Source organism: Chrysochloris asiatica, unplaced genomic scaffold, assembly GCF_000296735.1.
Source record: "Chrysochloris asiatica unplaced genomic scaffold, ChrAsi1.0 scaffold00067, whole genome shotgun sequence".
Classification (NCBI taxonomy): domain Eukaryota; kingdom Metazoa; phylum Chordata; class Mammalia; order Afrosoricida; family Chrysochloridae; genus Chrysochloris; species Chrysochloris asiatica.
Window position 1 is genome coordinate 12,246,365 of NW_006408585.1, and position 7,052 is coordinate 12,253,416.

The 7,052-nt window shown below is 42.8% G+C and overlaps 1 pseudogene; it reads right to left on the minus strand.

The window, feature by feature from the left end:
- Nucleotides 1–1,003: 1,003 nt before the first annotated feature.
- The window catches only part of LOC102822965, a 95,564-nt pseudogene continuing 89,515 nt past the window's right edge, over nt 1,004–7,052 (minus strand).

Genomic DNA, 7,052 nt, shown 5'->3' on the forward strand with positions numbered 1-7,052 from the left:
AATGCAACCTTTTATTTTCAGCTATTAGTTGTTTCTGGTGTGGTGTTGCACAATAAACACTGGACTGCTAACCGAAATGTTGGCGCTTCAAACCCACCAGCTGCTCCTTAGAAACCCTATGCAGGGTCACTATGATTCAGAGATGACTCAACAGTATTAACAAGTTGTTTCTCAAGGGTGACACAAGGGCAGTGATCTAATAAAGTAAAATACACGTTCTTATCCTGTCTTTGAGTGTAAAGGATCTTTGAGACCATCTGCTTCAAATTCTTCTTAATTGAATAGATTGAGATTCTACTTGCTCTAAATTAATCTTCTTGAGGGAGATAATCTTTCATGATGTGCCTTCAACTTTATCATCTTTCATAGTGGAGGGTTAGTGAAAAAGACAAAGATTCCAGTAAGTTGGACTGGCCAATAGGCATCAACCATAGGCTCAAACAAAACAACAATTGTGAGGTTGGCACAGGAGTGAGCAGTGCTTCGTTCTGTTTAGGCATACAGTCACTATGAGTTGGAACAGACTCGATGGCACTCGACAATAACATACTTTATGGCAAAACAATTACACATTGAAAACTTATAATAGACTTCTAAAATCCAAATATGCAGTCTCTTGTATGCACGTTCATGTTCAGTGCCTCTGCCACCAGGTGAGTGTCCAACCTGCCTTCCATGTATATAAGACATGAATGTGTAAACCTTGGAAAAGGGATAACATGTTGGATATTGGCAACTCCGAAGTAGCAATGCCGGTAGCGTTAAAATTCCCTTCTCATGCCTCCATGTGGCATCGAACCAAATTGAAAAAGCATATGTTACCATTGGTAGGCTTCTGTTAGTCCTGGTCTGGCCTGTTGCTGCTTCGAGGTGGGACTGTTCTTCTCTGAGGTATCCTTCCAACTCCAGGGGCCAGAAGATAAACAGCAGCAACTGTGTGCTGAGGGTTGTCATTAAGGCTCATGTAGAAGACTTGAGCACTAGGAAGGCAATTACTGACAGACTAGTATGTTGCCACGTGTGTCACCAGGTACTCTTCATGTTCAGTGTGTAAATTAGCATCCACTGGGTGAATGCAAAGTTCTGGAATGTCTGCTTTAAGATCGTCATAGCTTCAATATACAGCATGTTTCAAGAGTTGATTTTCAGCCTTTGTTCGAATCTATCGTTTTGACCAGGAGCTGTGAATCTGTGAGAGTTCAGCATCTTCAGGACCATTTGAGAGAATCATTATGGCGGCAGTCTCGAAGAGCTCCACCAGAAGCTTCATGAGATCTTGAAGGCTCTCAACAAAAGAAATTTCTGCTTCTACAATATGAAACTCTACCAGGTGTTTCCAGCTCTGAGAATTCTCAGCTCAAACATTGGCCAAAGGTGGTGGTGGTTAAGTGCCACCGAGTCAGTTGTGATTCATAGTGACCCTAGGGTTTCCGAGGAGACACTGGTGAGCTTCAACCACCAACCTTGCAGTCCAATATATTAATCCATAATGCCATACCAGGACTCTGGACCAAAAGTAAACATGAGTTCAAAAGCTCTTGACATCATTTCCTGTTCTGAAATAGTTCAGAAAGCAAGAACATCGAAGAAATTCTCCTTGCTGTTGTTAGTTAAGTGCCATTGAGTCGATTCTGTATAGGGTTTCCAAGGAGGGACTGGTGAGCTTGAACCGCTGACCTTGCAGTTCAAATGGCTTTGCAGTCTGACGCATTAGCCCACAGTGCCACACCAGGACGCCTTAGATACCTTCCTTTTTCTTGAAGGTTCAACTTGACACAGTTCTTCAGTCCCCTCACAGTCACTGTTATTATTGGGGTATGAATATGTACAAAGCCCTTGTTGGAGAATGAATAGCAGCTGTGGATTCACTGGGACCCCCTCACTATTTGTTATTAGGTGCCATCGAGTCGGAATCGACTCATATTCTGAGCAGCAGCAGATGCATAGAACAGTAGAACGAAACACTGCCTGATCCTGGGCCAACCTCACTATTGTTGCCACACTTGAGCCCATTGATGCTGCCACTTTGCCAATCCTCGCTGGGGATCTTCCTGTTTTTCTCTGACCTTCCACCCTACCAAACATGATATCCTTCTCCAGCAACTGATCCCTCCTGACAATATGTCTGAAGTATGAGAGATGAAGTTTGGCCATCCTGGCCTCCAAGGAGCACTCTGGCTGCACTTACAGAATATTAGCTCTACACCTAAGCTGACGATTATTATCTCAGATCTTCCAGAGGATGAAAGTGTCAACATCACAATTTCCAACCACTTCAACTTTTTCTGTTTTTAGTTCCACATTTTGCCTTTTGGATGGATAATTTTTACAAGGTGGCCTTGGATTTCCACAGAACTCCTAAAATGCAGTTCTCTACTGTCATAGCTGGACTGTAACCTGAAGGTTTTCCTAAGATGGCCCATTGTTTACAGGCAGGAATGACTTTCTTTTAGAATCATACTGAATGAAGCCATCCCTTCTCCCAACTGCAGACTTGTTCTCTCCTGAAGGACCCCAGCCTTTCCCCCACAGAACCTCTCCTTCTCTTCTGGCTCCCTGTCGGTCAGTACGGATACGGCACATCCAGAAACCACAAGTACACCCCACAGCCTGCACTCTTTCTAAATCTGTGCCTCAGCCCCCAGGGGAAGCACACACTCAAAAGTAGACTCTTTAAATCAAACTAATGAAAACTAGAAGAAGCAGAAAAAAAAAAAAAAAATCCGACAGCACGCTCATAAAAAATAAAAACTTTTTTTTTTTTTAAGCCAGAAGCTTTGTGTTCTATTGTGTTTAGACTTAAAATATGGAACTATTTAGAAAGAATTAAAGAGATTATGTTTATTTGATTTCAAGTTATCTCAGCAAGAAACACATTTTTCATACCTCTTTGGAGGAACAGCAGGTCAAATGACACATTTGTGAGTGACTGTTTGAAATATTTCAGCCACGCCGCAGGGTCCACCTGACCTGAGCACCACAGATTGCGGGAACAAAGGCTTATGTTTTAAATGTTCCTTTAAGAGCCTTTCCTAGGGGTGAAGGGGGAGATGCGGAAAGCTGTCACAGACCTTGCTTGTTATTTTTATCCTATGACACTAATCAGTTTAATTATATTTCTAACCTATGACTTAGGATCATAATTACTTTTCCCAAATGCAAACAGTATATAGCACAATTCTGCAACTTTGCAAGAATAAATCGAGTTTGTTTCGGAGTCACCCACATCTTTCAAACTCCAAAGAGTTTCCCAATACGTACAAATTCATTCCTTTCTTTAAGTAGGTTTAAAGACCACAGGTAGGTCTTTATTCTTAAGGTTAAAACAAGGAGCAAAGAGGTTTTTGTTAAAGCGGAGCTCTGTGTATCACTTTATAAATGAAAAGCATACATTCAGATTAAGAGACAGTTTATTAATATTACAATTGCCTGAAGGTCATGGATGAGACGGCTTCATGGATCATTTCTGAGAGTAATTAATCCAAACAGAAAAACACAAGCCCTGTTTAGGGCGTAACTCAATATAAGGACTCGGGAATCAAATGTTGAACCCTTTAGAATGACAGACCTTTGTTTATGGCCTTATTAAAGAACGTCTCGCTTTCTGTTTAAAAGGCTAGATGGCCAAGAACTAAATAAAACGCCAGAGCCTAAAATGAAAGTGGTCTGACCTCGCTGCTACACTTGATCTGTCCAATACTGATTTCCTTTAGGCACTGTGTTCTTCACCTCCTTTGCCCCAGGCTTCCGTAAGCCAGGGAGAGAAAAATGAATTTCACTTCCCAAATGCTAGAATCGCTGGTGCAGAACGTAACTAAATATCAGCAGCTGTGCCAGAGCACCTGGGGCCATATAAGGAAACCTTGCAAAAGACTTAGTTATGAGTAAGATCCCAGTTCCCTGATAAGTCTTAGTTTTGTCGTGTACTTTAAAAAGGGCAGGGAGAATTGCAACTATGCTCTTGACAATAACAACAATGAACTATGGGTTATAAATGATTAACAAAACACAGGTGTCCCTAAAGCAACAAAATGGTACAGAAATAATGCCGCTATTACTCAAGACCAGTGCTTCTCAAACTGGAAAGCAAATGGTATAAAAATTCTGATTCAGTAGGTCTGGAATGGGGTCTGAGGCTCTGCAATCTTGGATGCAGCCGTTCAAGCCCACCAGTTGCTCTATGGAAGAAAGATGAGGCTATCTGCTCCTACAAAGATTTATGGTGTTGGAAACCCTGTGTAGGGTTGCTATGAGTTGGAACAGACTCCACAACACTTAACCACCACACGGTACCTCTAGGTGCATTGAAACCTCTTTCTAGCCTTTCAGATAGTAGTCAATGGTGTTAACCATCTGCACTACCAAGGGTGTTGGTGAGGCATTTAGTCACTCATTAAATATTACTCTTAGATCTTCTTCCTCAGAGCTTGGTCTAACCCAGTGATTTTCAACTTTGACTGTATGTTGCTATCACCTGGGGTAGCTTTGAAAAGTCCTTGATGCCCAGACCACATTCCAGAACAATTAATTAAATGATCACTTCTGAGGGGGGAGAAGGTATTGTTTAAAGTCCCCAGGTGGTTCCAGTGTGTGCCCATAGTTAAGGACCACTGTCTAAGATTAGCAAAGGGCAGTCAGTTCTTTACAACCTAGTTAGAAGCAGTAGCTAATTAGACCCCACCACCTGTGCTTGCAAAAGTTGGGCAATGACTAAGGAAACCTGGAGAGGCACTGATACTTATGGATTACTGTGTTGGCCAAGAATGTTGAATATATCGTGGACTGCCAGAAGAATGAACAAATCTGTCTTAGAAGAAGTACAGCCAGAATGCTCCTTAGAAACCAGGATGGTTAGAGTTGGACTCATGTACTTTGAACATCAGAGGGGCTTGTTCCTAGAGAAGAAGTTCAGGATTGGTAGAGGATCAGGGAAAAGAGGAAATCCCTGAAGGAGCTGGAATGATGACGTGGTTGCAACATTGGGCTCAAACATAGGAACAATAGTGGGGATTGTGCAGGACCAGGCCGTGTGTTTCATTCTGTTGTACAGAGGGTTGCTAGGAGTCGGAACTAACTTGACAGCACCTAACAACAACGATGGAGTCTTGGTGTGGCACTGTGGGTTAATGCACCAGAGTGCAATGTCATTTGAACTACAAGGTCGGCGGTTCAAGCTCATCAGCTTCTCTGTATATGGAATCCATATACAGGGTCACTTAACAACAATCCATATACAAGGTCACTTAACAACAACAACAACAACAACAACAACAACAACAACGATGACAGGGTGAGAGACTTCCTACCCCCTCCCCCAAGCAGTGTCGGATTACTCAATAAACAAGGTATGTGTGGTTTACTGTAAAGTGAAGAGTCAGAGAAAAAGAGGAAGACCCCCCAACGAGATGGACTGGCCAAGTGGCAGCATCGATGGACTCAAGCGTGGCAACAATAGTGAGGTTGGCCCAGGATCAGGCAGTGTTTCCTTCTGCTGTGCATATGGTTGCTATGAATCGGTACCAACTCAATGGCACCTAACAACAACAACAAAATTTATTAATCTTCAGTGAACAATTTCACATTTTTTCACAACAAAAATTCTGCTTTTAGGTGTGGCACTGTAGGATAAGCACTAGACTATTAACCAGGTCAGCAGTTCAAATCTACCAGCTACTCTTCAGAAATGCTACATAGGATCGCTGTGAGTGGGAACCGACTTGATGGCACTGAACATTAACAACAACAATGGCTGGCATCTGTCTGTCTCCCAACCCCTCATCCGTGTCCTAGAAAATCAAACTTTCTCTTAAAATTTTCATTCCCTAAGTGGACTGTTGGTGTGGTGGTGTAGGATAAGCACTGAATTAACAGCAAGGTTGGCTGTTCAAACCAACCAACCACTCCTTGGGAACTCTATACAGAGTCACTATGAGTACTGACTGGATGACACTTACAAGATCCAGAGTTCCCATAAGTGAGGTAAGCATGGATTTACTTGTGCTTCCTAATGGGTAGTGAACAAGCTTATTTTGCTTACTGGGAACTCACCCCCTGTCTTCCTTCTTCCCACCCCTGCCGAGACACCAATCTGCTAGCCATCAGGGCCAATCAGTCTCTGCCTAGTTGCAGAGCTGCCCTGGGGACATCAAAACAGCACCAACCCTCCAGACACTTGAGTGTGAACTACTTTGTTTGTGGCTATCTACTTTCTCCTTACCCAGTATCATTTGTATTGTCACCCACATTTTCCAGGGATTTGCCAACCTGTGACTCCAAATGGGCTAACAATAGCCACCTGAGGACTCACTCATTCTCTGCCCTGCAGTGTGTACCTGAGCGATGTCTCACAAGTGTTACAGAATGAACCCAATTACAATCCTGATGGGTCACGTGAGCTGGTAGCTATGAGCTCAGACTGCTTCATAGGACTCTGAGTTACAAATGAAACAGCATGCACAAGGTTTATTAGCATAGTGCTTGGAACAAGGTCTGTTTTCAATGTACGTGTTGTTAGTTCCATCAAGTCTGCCCCAGATTCATAGCACCTCCATGCACAATAGAATGAAATGCGGCCCAGTCCTGATCAGTTTCAGATCAGACTGTTGTGATCCATTTCATTGGCTGATTTTTGGACTTGATCACAGCCAGGCCTTTCTTTCTAGTCTCAGTCTGGAACCTTTGCTGAAATCAGGGCTTCAAATGGGCTCATTTCTGTTCCACCCCCAGCTGAAAACTTTCACTTCCACCCCAGATAATATGGTATTACAACCTGCATCTTAATCTAGAAATTCTCTGAGACCCATTCAGTATCATATAACACAGACTTCCATTGTCAGATGGGTGATGGCTATGTATTGGCTGGGGATGGAATCTGGGTTTCCCTTACGGAAGGAAAAAACTCTTCCACTTAAACACAACTGCCTCGTATATAGATCAATGGGACAGAATTGAGAATCCAGAAATTAACGCATCTACATACAGCCAACTGATTTTTGACACAACACCTAAATATCTCGCATGGGGAGGTGATAGTCTTTTCAACAGATGGTGCT